Consider the following 15,169-nt stretch of genomic DNA (forward strand, 5'->3'; position numbering starts at 1 on the left):
TCTCCAGCAAGCACAAAAACACAGATTTGCCTGTAGCTGGAAGCTGAGTGAGGTACAGCAAGCGAAAGCTTTCACTCAGAATGGCGCCATAACATATAATGGGTCTCTGAATATATGCTAAGCGCACCTCCGCGCGCACCAGCAAGCACTACACCACTATAAACACAGCCTTAGGCCTCGGACATGGTCAGCGCTTATGCGCTGACCCGTGCTGAGTTGCGCTTACGCTCGACACTGAGCCCCTGCAGCCGCAATGAGAGCGGCTTTAGCAGAGGCTCGCTTACGCTTACGCATGCTTGCGTAAGCGTAAGTCTTAGCAAAATTTAAAATTTTTGCGCTTGCCGGAGCGCAGGGCCGGTCACGTGAGCGGTTCGCCCAATGAGTGCGAACCAGCTCCGTGACGTCACTTGCCCGCCCCCCGACACACCCCCGGACGGCGCGCGGTCTAAGGCCAGGGAAAGCACCCGCTTTCCGTCAGCCTCAGCGCGCCTCCGCCCGGCATCACTCACCATGGACGCGGCCTTAGAGATGTGGTGAGCACATAGGCGCTCTTTCCTCCAAACGATCTGGGGGGGTACCACAAGCTGACCCTTGAGGTGACGGATCGTTTGGAGGAAAGAGCTGAAAGACATTGTGATAGGATTTGCTCACACTTGCCCGTGTGAGTAGAGCTGATATCAGCTTTATTTTATTTATTCCAAATTACCCTGCTATTCCCGTGTGCATGGTTATATGACTGATTAGTTTACAAGTTATACTCATTTATGTATCCTTATTTGTTTGTGCATATGTGCTCACCACATCTCTGAGGCTGGGGCCATAGAAGGGGAAGCAGGGCTGGACCGTGCTGACGCTGAGGCTCGCCTGCTGAAATCTGCGCGATTTCATGCCCATGCAGGCGAGCCAGCGGGCGCGATCGGGAGGCGGGGGGAGACTGAGGGAGGCGAAGCAGTGACGTCGTTGGGCCAATCGCCCACGACGCACCGACGTCAACGTCACGGCGTCGACGTCATGGCGCTATGACGTTGACGCTGCTCCGCGCTGATTAGATGTTTTCAGCCGACAGCGCTCTGAAAAACAGTTTGGCTGTCGGCTGAAAAATCCAGCGCCTCAGCACGCCTGCGGACGCTCGTGTGAGCCCCCTCTAAAGACATCCTCATGGAAGGGCCGCGAGCGCACGGCAGGGAGCGGGGAGCCGACAGACAGCAGCGAAGATGTATGTATGTGTGTGTATGTATGCATGTATGCGTGGATGAGTGTTTATATGGATGTGAGTGTGTTTGTGTGTGAATGATTGCAGAAGTTAAAAAAAAAATATTTATTAAAGTATTTTTTTCATTAAAAAATCTTAGCTAGCACTTCCTTTCACACACACAACCCATGCACACACATATACTCACACATACACACATATATACATTACCTGCAGCTCCCGGCACTATATACAGGAAAAGCATGCAGCACGTGCACGAGCGTTCACATAGGAACGCACGGCCGCATCCTGTATATAACAGCCCTAAAGACTACTGAGGATCAAGGAAGGATCCTTCTTTCAAGGTTGAGCTGCAGTTTGGAGCTTATATACAAGGGCTACTATTTGACTATCTTAGTCCATTGTTTATTATTTTACCATTGTATACATACATAGGTATTTTTAGGGGAACGCCATAGTTTTCCACTAAAGACTCTACCAGATGCTGATGCAAAAAAAAATATATCATTAACACTTCCATAAAATCAGTGAGACTTCAAAAAAATCATGCTTGTGTTTTATTTGGTCATAGCAGGAATCACTAGCTATTCTGAGTTACATCTGAAGAGTCGGCCCTTTCACTTTTTACCAGCCAAGTCAAAATAGAGCCTCCTACTACTACCACACGTTGTTTTTCCGTCTGCAGAGGCCATCCCTCCATTTGAACTTTGTGACAAAACGCAGGGGGTGTCAGAAACTTCCGAATGGGACATGTTATTAATACTAAATAACCTTTACACTCGCTTCTCCCCCTTTACTGTAATCAGCCATTTATGGCAGCCTTCTTGGCTCTTCTCTCTCTCTCTCTCTGCCTCTGTTAAATACTGTGACATCACAATGAGCAAGATGAGTCCGGGGAACAAGGCGCCCATTCTGACGTGTGAATGAACCAATGTACTCCCCGTAAAGGGGCAGGCGCGTCGGGTGCAATAAAGGAGGGCCAACGTAAGCCCCAGAGGAGTGGCGGCAGCCTCTAGTTGAAAGTGTTTCTGCTTCTTTGACTCAAGCTGTGAAACTGTGCTGCGACGCAGAGTAAGTAGGCACGTTTTCCATGTTTTTGTTTTACATGGCAGTACAGATTAGTTGGTGAAATAGTGTTGTGCAAAAGAAATAAAAGGGCTTATGTTATAAAGAACAGATCGGGGTGATAATTTACAGGAAAGAGCATGTATTTTTGATGCACCGCAACGGTCAAGTACTTCTAGACCAAGTGATTGATATTGTTCCTTTTTTTTCACTTCATTTGTTGGTGCAGAATGAGTGGTAGACTATTCCATTTTAAATACACTCGGGTACATTGTATACTGACATTTTAATTGAATATATTTCCACTGTGCGTTGCGGTGAGTATTATATCTGCTGTCATTGGAAGGAATGCAGAGATGGTTTTGTTTGCTCAACCAAACCTTGGGACTATTCATCAGCGCCTCAGCCGCAAAACTAAAATATTTATGAAAGAAAATACCGTTTTCAATTTATACTTTTTTTTTTTATTATTATTTGACAGAAAAGGTGCTGTTTCTTTACCAGTTTTGCAAGCATAGCTGCTGAAAGTATACTGAACAGTGGTTGGAGGATGTACAATCATTTAGAACAACAAACAGCATTGTATGGGGCATTTCTGAGAATTCCTGGGAAGCACGACTGGGTCCAGTGGCTGCCTCAAAATTTGTTCACACACATCATCCCTGGAGACTTGTTTTGTGTTGCTTGCTGATATTTGCGCGTTGGTAAAAAATAGCAGCCAGTGAAAGCCATTGCAGGACAGGTGACCTATTAGAAAAGCAGAGAGTTGGATGTTTCTCCGTTCCTTGTTGTTGGGCCGTTCCACTCTCTATGTGGCCCGGAGGCTTTGATAAGTAGCTTTACCCCGCCCCTCTGTTTACTTGGTATTAGCTTGTCATCATCAGTCAAAGCTGCAGGTTTGTGTAAACAGTTGTTGTTTGTTCCTCCCACAATTTAATTCTGTTTCCTTACCATGAGTATGGTAGCTTTTTTTTTCTCCCAGAATATGTTTGCTCGTTAAACACGAAGAATTGGAATATGCAGGCAGCTGCCTGATTATGTTTATTGTTACATGGAGATAAACCATAAACAGCTGTATGCTCTGCCATTTGCATGACATAACCCATACAATTTTAATACCAAGGGAAAATAGCAGTGGCTTGTTTTCAGAGCCCCTTTCCAACATTAATTGTTAATGTTTTCTGTGTTATTGTGGATGACCTAACTCTCCTCAGGAGACGGGACAAGCAGTGGTCAGCAGTACTTGGTGTCTGGCATTACAGGGCACGAAAGGAGCAAAATTGTGCAGCTGACCCAACAACTACAGCTGCATAATTTTCCCCAACAGAACAGTCCAGAAACCTTATTTTAGATGGCCTTTGTATACAGTACATGTACATGACGGAGACAAGTGCCCAAATAGTGTCAATGAATATGATGTAATATTGCAATAACTACGTTTTACACAAGAGAACATTTTTATTTTCCTAATGTTGCATCTTAAGGCAATACACTTGATTTTCCATGTGCATGTATTTTAATGTAAAATCATTTTTGAAAATGAAATTTTGTATCCAATGATTTTCATCAAAGAGCAAAAACAAGAACCTTGATTATTCACCTATGAACATTATTTCACATTTTTAGAATGAAGGATGTTTAAGCGAGAAGAAAAAAAAAAAAGAAAATTTTAAATGACGATTTAATGACACTGCAGAGACGGAGCTGCGAATAGGTATCTATGCAGGAACGGTAGTCCGAAATTGTGTTTCTGGGAGCGGACACACACCACTCCCTGTCCACCCTCTCCCACAGGGAGGCACGCAACACCCGCAGAGACCCAATGCTTCCCCATCCAGAGAAAGTCTAGCAACTTCCTCTGAATCTTGCTGACAAATTCAGGGGTTGGATTCCTGGCTATCAGCCGGTATCACCAGAGTCCTTCCCCTGAGGGAAAACATTTTCGACAGATACGCCCACGACCCCAGACGAGTGATGACTCGTTCTTCTTCAAGATCACTGAAGTTTTCTGGGGCTGGGTTCTCCGCAGCAAACAGGTTGACTCCCAGATACTTGCGAGTATCGCTCCCCCACGAGACATGGGGGGCAAGGAGTCTACCTGTAAGGGACCCACCAAAAGGCCGGAGCACTAGGACCAGTTGATCTGAAGAGGTGTAGACCTCTTAGCACGCTTGCACCCGCTCCAGATCAACAAGGTCCCAGGCCACGAGGAGAACATCATCAGCATAGGCTGACAGGACTACACGCATGTCGGGCTCCCGCAGCACCAGCCCGGTGAGCCTCTTCCTCAGTAGGCAGAGGAAGGGATCGATGGCCAGCGTGTACAGTTGTCTGGACAGGGGGCATCCTTGACGTACTCTCCCACCAAACGCCAAGGTGCCGTCAGAGACCAATTAATCTTCACTAGACCACATGCAGCATCTGGAGAAGGCCCACAAATTGTGGGCCAAAGCCAAAACGCACGCAGGGTCTGTATGAGGTATCGGTGATCCACCCTGTCAAACGCCTTCTCCTGATCTAGGGACAGGAAGGCGAGTGATAGACCAGTCCTCTGCGGGTGGTGCAGCAGGTCCCAGACCAGGAAATAAAACAAACGGGAAATAAATACACCCCCCTCCCCCCTTACACATACAGTACAGTAATGGGCAAAATTACTATTGTCCAGATATGGATAATTGGGCATTTGCCCATTACAAATAAAACATTAAGCTGCAGAAATAAAATAAATAAAACTTGCACTCACCCCTGCCAGGCTGCCACAATGAAGGCCATCCTCATCCTCATTACCGTCCACGTCCTCCGTAGCCACAAACAATGTAGTACAATAAAAAATACAATCTAATGTCCCCATACCCCTTAATCACCTTAATGGTTAGTAACCGCTATAGTAATTAAGGGGTTAACCCACCCTCTCCCACTACCCACCCAGGAGGCCTAACCACCCTCCGCAGGCAACTAACCATACCATTCATTGGTAGAGTGGGTACATCATGCTCATATAATATGGGCATGATTTACCACTATAGCAAGAAATGGTGAAGGAATAATAAAAAAGCCCAAATAAAACATTATATTGTAAAATGAACATATTACTAATGCCAATCAAACAATTGAATGGCACAGTGGGTACATCATGCCCATATAATATGTCAGTTCCTCAGATTGAGGAGGAATTGTTCCACTCAGGAGGGATTCCTTGCTCAGTCTAGGGAGCTAAAAAAATAATTTATTGAGAGAGGTTACAAATCTGAATTATTGCAAATGGCTCTAGATGAGGTCTCAAATATCGATAGGGAAGTCCTTATTGGTCCTGTTACAGGGGACTTATCTTTGTTCAGTAATGTTCCTTTAATGTAGCAGTGTGGTAGTTAATTACTAAACATCACCTGCCTGATTAGATTGTTTACAAAAAGCCTGCCTTTGAGACAGGACGTGAGAACTCTCCTTTGCTCATGTGTGAGCTGACCTTTGGAGGCAGAGCAGTGTTTTTGAGTCTCACAGGAGAGACTGACTAAAAGAACACCCATCTCTGGAGATGACCGGTCTTGAGCTTTGCACAGCAGAGCTGATTTTCAAGACACAGGGAAAACTACTACACCTGAAGCTGAACCAGGAAGTGAGATTTTCCCTCCAAGAAACAGATAAGACTTTTATTCTTAAGAGACTGCAAATATCTGCTTATTTCATGTTATATGTTTTGGGGCTGCGATAACTGCTTGACTAAGGGAGATGTGAATTATTGCATAGTGTTTCACTAGAAATACTCCCAAGTGAATGGAAGCTTTGTTCCCCCCCCTTGTTTGGATGTTTTCCTGATAAAAAGGAAAAGGCACAATAAAGCCTTATTATAATTTCACATTATAAAGCCTCCTAATTGCGTACCTCTGTGAACGTCCGTCCACAGGTCCCAAGGAGTTTGGGATGAAGACTGTAAAAGAATCGAGGAAGAGGGGTAGAAATCCAGATAATCCTGAAATACCATTGTTTATATCACAGTTTAACAAAAAGAGTAATCGGGTTAAATCCATTTTATGTAAACACTGGAGTCTCCTACAGATGGACTCTGGACCTGTCTTCACATAGTCTTTTAAACCAAAGTGTGTTTTTCGCAAAGCCAAAACAATAGCTGGATATGTTTCTCCAAGAACAGGCTAATGGTTTTTGTCACCAAGGGTTTCTTCCGTTGTGGTGCATGTAATGTTTGTAGGTACATGAAGCCATCAAGTTGTTTGTTTTCACACAGTCCACACAAAAAGTATAAAGTTAATAATTTTATTAATTGTAACTCTATGTTTATCATCTATTTCTTACATGTGGGTGTGGGAAAAGATATGTTGGAAGGACAACGAGAAATTTAAAAATGAGAATACAGGAACATATATTAGGTTGATTTTAGAAAAGGGACTTATTACATCTTGTCTCCAAGCACGTATGTGAGTGTAGGGATGGAGGTATTGGAAACGTCAACTTCATGGGAATTGATAGAATCGCATTAAAAGAACGAGGAGGGGATGTTGTCAACATTTTGGACTGTAGAGAGGCACAGTGGATTTTTCTGTGCCCAGTAAATCAACCCAAAGGTCAGGCCGGACTACACTTAGATAAACCTTCCAGAGACAACCAATCCTCTATATGCAGCAGCAAATATGCCAATGCAATTATACTCAAATCAAGGCAGCATCTAGCGGAGAAAATAAAAAAAAACTCTCAAAATACACATTCATGATTTCTTTCTTCCAAAAAATCCAACAAGTCATTATACAAGTCATTATATCCAGCAAAGTTCCATTATTTCATTCATCGTAAACTTTATTAGTATTATAACATTTAGAACTTATAAGGTTTGAACCTAAAAAGTGTCAAGTGTAGCATCCCAAACCAGAGACCAATAATAATAATAATAATAATAATAATAATAATAATAATAAATTAAATGAATACAATATAAATTGAATATACATGCATAGGGTCCACATCTGGTCTAGTGTATCTTAATGAAAAACCATATATATGTGAATAATCTATATTCACAAACTAGAGAAATTGTGTAAAATCCTAAATCGAACATATCTGCATAATAAATTCTACAAAGAGATAAATATGAGAAAATCTTAAAATCAAATACTTCTGCGATATAGATTCCAAATCATTACATATTAGGTGATCATGAAGACCAACATTAGTGGTATACCAATAATATTGATAGTCAAATATTGATCATCAACAAGTGGTATGAAAGAATACACACACACACACACACACACACACACACCACTTGTGAGCACATTCACATGTCTTAGACAGGTCTGCAACCCTGCATTTCAACCATTATCACCTAGCATACAGTGCTGCCACTGCAGCAAGGGATTCTGCGAAATGACATACAAATGAGCACACAATGTGTCACCTTTTGCCTGGAATATCCATTCACATGGAGCCCATTTAATCTGATGCAGCGCCGTTCACACAGCTTTTAAGCACAGCATGGGACTAGCAAAGCAAGTACAAACCACTCACAGACATGTTTCAACCTTGATGGGTATCATCGATGTGAGGTTGGTTTATACTTGCTTTGAAATATTCCTAGGCTGGGTAGGTTTACCATATAACATTTGAAGTTATGGTGGGTGAAAAAGGCAACAAGAAACCTCTATCGTTAGCATATAGCCAATAAAGAATATCACTTGTAAGCACATTCACATGTCTTAGACAGGTCTGCAACCCTGCCTGTATCCCAACGAAGCCCACGGGTGTACCAAAAAAATAAAATAAAAAAATAATATATATATATATATATATATATATATATATATATATATTATTTTAATTTCACATAGTATAAAAGAACAATACAAAAAGAGTTAAAACATATGACATGGACACCCTGCACGAATCCTGACAAATCAGAGAGGCTATATCCAATTGGACCCCAAAATATGGTAGCACATCACAAACGGCATAGATACACACCCTATCTAACCTCTATCCTCTATCTCTAATAAAATTTAAAAAAAAAAAACCCAAATGGTGTCACTCGTGTATATTTGGAGAAAGTACCCACATACTGTAGGCAAACACTGGGTAAACACTGACTGCTAATTTACAACATACAGCAGAGTATAAGGGAAAGTGAAAGGAAATAAAGCAAGCAGTTTGCTGATGAAAAAATATATAACTCTCTATCATCTATACACAGCAAATACTACAGAGGTACAGTTGTACATGGTATAATTCTATGTGAAATTAAAATACATTTTTGATATATTTTGGTACACCCGTGTGCTCCGTTGGGATACTTTTTCTTGTGTTATGTGTGTGTGTATCTCTATCTATATCTATCAAATAAAAAGATCACTTGTGAGCACATTCACATGTCTTAGGCAGGTCTGCAACCCTGCCTTTCACCTTTATCCCCAGCATTCAGTGCTTCCACTGCAGCAAGGGATTCTGGGAAATGACATGCAAATGAGCACACAGTGCTACCTTCTGCTTCAAAATCATTAACATGGTTCTAAGCCCGTCGCGGTGGAACAGAACTTACACCTCAAACACTCTGGGTTTAGATTGAACAAGACTTTTGGTAAAATAAACTTGCAGGTTTATTTAGTTTTTAGACAGACAGACAGCGTTAAACAACTAAGGCCTCGGGCATGGTGCCTCGGGTCGCGCTGATCCGCGCTCCTGCTCTGTCTCGTCTGCTCAAGCAGGAGCTTTTTTGCGTCCTGGCAGGCGAGGCAGTGAGCGTGCTTTGGGGGCGGAGCGGAGGCGTGGCGGGAGGCGGGGCTAGTCCCTCGCTCCCATTGGCTGTTTTCGGTCACGTGACCACTCCTCCGCTCCCCTCAGTGCCGAAATTCAAGCAAGCCTGTCTCCTCAAAATACCCGAGCCTCCGCACACATGCGGATGCGGCTGCTAAAGCCGCGCTGATGACAGATGCAGGGGGTAAGTGGATCTGCTCAGCACGGCCTGCTGTACTATGTCCCAGGCCTAACAATTGACATAAACACTTACTGGATAATGGGGAATGAAATACTCTTGATGTCCAGGAAGTAGCAGTTCATTCAGTCACACAGGAATTCTGAAATCAACATTATTTTGAAGCAAAAGGTGGCACTGTGTGCTCATTTGCATGCCATTTCCCAGAATCCCTTGCTGCAGTGGAAGTGCTGGGTGATAATGGTGAAAGGCGGGGTTGCAGATCTGCCTAAGATATGCAAATGAGCATACAGTTATATTTCCATTTGCTATATGCTTTGCTGTAGAGGGTTTTTGTCACTTTTTTTACTCGCCATAACTTAACTAAGTATATATCGATATATATTACACATTTCTAATAGTAATACCAAGGTGGAGGAATAGGAGCCAGTGCTCCTATGCAATGCTCACAGGAAACGTCCATGCAATGCAAACAATTAAGTAATTCCAAAACACACAGCTTTGTATTTTTATGTCCTTATCACTAATAACCCTTAAAGCCACTCTTTGTGGACTCCCACTAACCTCTATATAGGGTATATTTTGTATGGGTGTCACAGGCCATGGGTACAGTGAAAACAGGAAAAAGGAAACTCACAAGTCTCTGGAGATCCAGGTGCTGTGGGGCGTGCTCCTACCGGGTTGGTATTCAATGCAAAAGTTTCTTGGATGGCGGTGCAGCTGCCTTTGAAAAAATTTGTGGGACCAAATTTGCAATATGCTGGGTACAAAACGTTTAATGGCACATAAAAAACAGCAACAGACAAACTCTGACGCGTTTCAGCCGCAAAGGGCCTTTGTCAAAGAATATGGTATACCCAATACACATAGAATTTAAATACCCCCAGTTCCCGCCTCCTGTGATGACGTATCGGCGCTCTCTGCCTATGAGAGCCATCCCGCCCCCTCTGACAGGTACGCTAAGTAATTACAATATTAAACACAACTGATGTCTCTTGAATAAGCAGGAATCACACGAAGAAACAGAAACTTCAGCTCCCCTATGACGTGACGGCTGAGCCACCAATGGAAGCTTTTGGTTTGTTTATAATCTAGCTTTAAAATTGGCCTGCTGGAACCGATAATACATAGAGGCAGGAAACAAATGGGTACTATAAACACACACAGTACAATGGAAAGCTACATAAATGGATAACTTCCACATCATACGTTCAAAGGGAATAGGATTCCAAACAAAAACGAGCAGCGCGGAACTCCCTTGACTATTTGTCAAAACGAACTGTGAGACAATAAAACTCACTCCAACCAGGAAGTGATTTTAAAAATTAAAAACAACAATGCTGAATATTAGATCATCCCAATATATAACAATTAGCATTAACTGGAAAGATTATTTATATAATAAATTCATATCTTGTCATATACTTTATCATACATATGTCCGTAGATATAAAAGAACTTATTAATTGTTTCTGGACAAATTACAAATAATGAATAAACAAATATACCTATCATTGGTTAATGGTTAGAAAATAGCTAACCACTGGACATTCAACATGTTTAATGTAAAAAATGTTGAAGTTCCCAGTCAATGTTGACTGGGAACTTTTACATTAAACATAGTTCCTTTTTCTTCTTTCTCTCTCTCCCCCTTCCACCTCCCCCTCCCCCTCTTCTTCCCTCTCCCCCCCCCCTTTTGCCATTCCCTTCTTCTTCCCTTTTATCCATGACTCACATATTTTTTATTTAGTCAGACATGCAGGATATAAATAATCATTGGGTTTATAAGGTCCAATGTTGAATGTCCAGTGGTTAGCTATTTTCTAACCATTAACCAATGATAGGTATATTTGTTCATTATTTGTAATTTGTCCAGAAACAATTAATAAGTTCTTTTATATCTACGGACATATGTATGATAAAGTATATGACAAGATATGAATTTATTATATAAATAATCTTTCCAGTTAATGCTAATTGTTATATATTGTGATGATCTAATATTCAGCACTGTTGTTTTTAATTTTTCAAATCACTTCATGGTTGGAGTGAGTTTTATTGTCTCACAGTTCGTTTTGACAAATAGTCAAGGGAGTTCCGCGCTGCTCGTTTTTGTTTGGAATCCTATTCCCTTTGAACAGGGATGTGGAAGGTATCCATTTATGTAGCTTTCCATTCTACTGTGTGTGTTTATAGTACCCATTTGTTTCCTGCCTCTGTTTATGTATTATCGGTTCCAGCAGGCCAATTTTTAAGCTAAATTATAAACAAACCAAAAGCTTCTCATTGGTGGCTCAGCCGTCACGTCATAGGGGAGCTGAAGTTTCTGTTTCTCCGTGTGATTCCTGCTTATTCAAGAGATATCAGTTGTGTTTAATATTGTAATTAGCGTCCCTGTCAGAGGGGGCGGGATGACTCTCATAGGCAGAGAGCGCCGATACGTCATCACAGGAGGCGGGAACTGGGGGTATTTAAATTCTATGTGAATTGTGTATACCATACTCTTTGACAAAGGCCCTTTGCGGCTGAAACGCGTCAGAGTTTGTCTGTTGCTGTTTTTTATGTGCCATTAAACGTTTTGTACCCAGCATATTGCAAATTTGGTCCCACAAATTTTTTCAAAGGCAGCTGCACCGCCATCCAAGAAACTTTTGCATGTAATAGTAATACCAGTTTTAGTGGTTTGAATAAACATTTGGAAAGCTAACGTAAAGGGGCAAGAGCTGGATATAGTTTTAGTGGTGATGATGAATCGGATAAAGTTAAATCCGTTAAAGGTGGTGCTGTTGGTTTGGACCTTACTACTAGTACTCACAGCAAGTTTTATTTATTTATAAAATGTTTTACCAGGAAGTAATACAGTGAGAGTTACCTCTCGTTTTCAAGTATGTCCTGGGCACAGAGTTATAATGACAAATACATGGTTACAAATACATAGTTACAATGAGTGAAAAGGGGTATACAGTACATTATACACAAGACATTGTATGCACAGTTACAGATAATATATATATTATAGCCGTGTATACCAGTTGCAGACCAGATTAAAATGGGAGACAGCTTTTAGTTTTGAAAGAATTTAGACTGGTGGCGCAATTGAGAGTCTCCGCTAGACTTCTGCAGTTGTGGGGTGCACGGTAAGAGAAGGAGTGGGCGGATACTTTGTTGAATCTGATCATGTAAGTTGCTGGCGAGTTCTGCAGTCCTACATGCACGGCACCGGACGGTCATCTGCACGGCCTCGGCTGCGCTATTACTGTGCATGCAGAGGGAAAGAAGAATTTGGGCTTCTGCGCATGCACGGCATGGTTTACAATCTCCTCTTCTGCACTCACGCTGCCTACAATCTCCGTGGTGACGTCCATCATTAGCGCGATGTCACTTCTGTTGCAGTTTTTCGTGACAACACGAGATTTTCCCCATTAAAACTCTGTAGGCGCCAGCAAAGAAGTTTAACTTCAGAAATTGATAATGTGTGTAAGTATAATATTGAGAATGTTAATAAAACTGTCAGTTCTAGGGAAAAGTCAGGCCCACAACCACCACCAGTGTCACCAACGCCTTCTTCTGCTGTGCCTGTTACTGCTGCCAAGCCCACAACTATTAAGTCATTTGCAAAAGGCACATCCTTCTTGTCACAGTCTCGAAAAATGATTAATGCCAAACATGTTCTAGCATTGCTATTACTGGACTGAAGAGCTGTTAAAACAGTCGGAAGGGAGAGTAACATTAGAGAGTTGATGATTTTGAGGAGCAAGGGGGATGTACTTAATTCAGCGGTTATGAGTGAGGATTCTGGTGATGATAATGTGATTTATGTGGAACTGGTGGTGGTGCCCTGGTTGATGCGAGTATGTAAAATAATCACATCAACATGTCTAATAATAAAAATAACAGTTATAGTCTTTTCAATAAATATTTTGAAAGTAGACATAGAGGCGCGGAAAGAGGTTGATGTAGTTTTTGTGGAGGTTATTGTGATGGTGGTGGCTGCGGCGGCATTGATGGTGATGAATCTGATGAACATAAATTTGTTAAAAGTGGTGCTATCGCCCTGATTGTTCGTATTATGCATGGAACCACTAGCGGCACAGATACGTAGCAACCCAGATCTAACGGGAATCCAAATCCGCACACAAGAACATAAAGTGGCTTTGTACGCGGATGACATTATCCTGACGATTACAAAGCCGCTTACCTCGCTACCCAACCTGTTCGACTTACTGGGGAGATTTAATAGGATCTCTGGTTTCAAGATAAATCAGGCAAAATCAGAGGTGCTTAGCCTAAACATCCCAAAAGAATTAGAGAAATTAACTTCAAGTTTAAGTGGCAGCCTAAGACTATAAAATACCTGGGGGTGCATCTCACAAAGCAGATAGCCTCTCTATACCAAGCAAATTATGCCAGTCTGTTGAGGGCCTTAAAGAGGGAACTCGCGGACTGGTCCGCATACGGAATCTCTTGGACTGGCAGAATTTATAGCGTGAAGATGAACCTTCTACCCCGCCTATTGTATCTGTTCCAAACCCTTCCGATACCCGTGGTGAGAGCTGAGATTAAAAAGTTGCAAAACTCAATTTAAAAGTTTATCTGGAGAAACAAACGACCACGGGTAAAAGCGAAAATTTTGCAAAGACCTAGAGAAGCTGGGGGATTGGCGGTGCCGTGCTTGTTGTCTTATTATAAAGCAGCGCAATTGTGCCAAATTACACAATGGCACAGGGACCCGGAGCTGAGAAGGTGGGTGGCATTGGAGAGAGAGATGTGTGCCCCACTGGAGCTCAGGGATTTAATTTGGTACCCAAAATCTAGACTAAAGGACTTAAAGGAGCCGCTGGCCTCAGTGCTCAATTCGATATCGGTCTGGGAGGCGGCCAAAAGTAATCGCTCATTGACCTCAAAAAACACTCTGATGGCCCCTTTGTACGTTAATCCAGATTTTGCTCTGGGGTTAGAGGGCAAGAATTTCACTCTTTGGCGGCAACGGGGGATTAGGAGGCTAAAAGACCTGGAGGGGAGAAACTATCAAATCATTTGACCAATTAAAGTCAGAAACAGACACCCCCAACACGGAATTTTTTAGATACCTTCAGGTTCGGGCATTTTACATCAAACACTCGGTGAGACCACCACCAACCAATTTCGAAAGGCTCTGTGTGCGGGGGACCGACACGCGGGGACTGATTTCTGCTTTGTACAGAGATGTGGTCGGAGCCGACAGGGACGGTACACATAGACCCAGATTCATGACACAGTGGAAGACAGATTTGACAGGGCCACTAGAAGACGAGGACTGGACGGACATTTTCAAAGTGGCTGCCAGTAGCCCGATCTGCACGACATTAAAGGAGAACTCATATAAAGTATTGATGAGGTGGTACCTCACTCCAGTTAGATTGGCTAAATTTATCCCAGGGTCTTCCCCGCTCTGTCCCAGGCAGTGCAAGGAAAGGGGGAGCTGGTACACATGCTGTGGTCCTGCCCACAAATCGTACCCGTTTGGAGTCAAATCAGAGATTGGTTACAGAGGATCTTGGGCCTCCCAATTCGGCTAGACCCGTGGCTGTTCCTGTTAGGCAAGCATACTCAGGAAGGATCAAGAACGGGGAACAAATTAATTGCACATTTTGCAACGGCTATGCGGTGTAAGACCGCAGCAGTGTGGAATCGGAATGCAATTCCATCAATAGAAAAAAATTCGGAACAGGATTTGGTTTGTATGCCAGATGGAAAAGTTGACGAGTCTGGTTAACGACACTGGCCTAAATTTCCAAAAGGTCTGGCTGCCCTGGTTGGCACAGACGGCTATTCAAGGGGTGAGCACTGCCACCGTCTGGCTCTGATAGGATCAGGTGAGTTCTCCTGTAATGGGCAGTGAGGGACACAGACTGAGGAACCGAAGGACGACAGTGGGCCCCACCCATGAGGACACTGAAGAAGGCAGGCACCCCCCT

General features: G+C 42.7%; 1 protein-coding gene across 4 annotated transcripts in view; it reads left to right on the top strand.

Annotated features, from left to right (window-relative positions):
- Positions 1–2,000: 2,000 nt before the first annotated feature.
- The window catches only part of TPPP (tubulin polymerization promoting protein), a 186,600-nt gene continuing 173,431 nt past the window's right edge, over positions 2,001–15,169 (top strand). The window contains exon 1 of one of the 4 annotated variants that reach the window (XM_075586396.1): positions 2,001–2,284. The gene's annotated coding sequence lies outside the window, so the exon portion shown is untranslated. The remainder of the gene's footprint in view (positions 2,285–15,169) is intronic. The other 3 variants (XM_075586395.1, XM_075586393.1, XM_075586394.1) reach the window with 3 other exon arrangements.

The sequence above is a fragment of the Ascaphus truei genome, chromosome 2 (genome assembly GCF_040206685.1).
Source record: "Ascaphus truei isolate aAscTru1 chromosome 2, aAscTru1.hap1, whole genome shotgun sequence".
Classification (NCBI taxonomy): domain Eukaryota; kingdom Metazoa; phylum Chordata; class Amphibia; order Anura; family Ascaphidae; genus Ascaphus; species Ascaphus truei.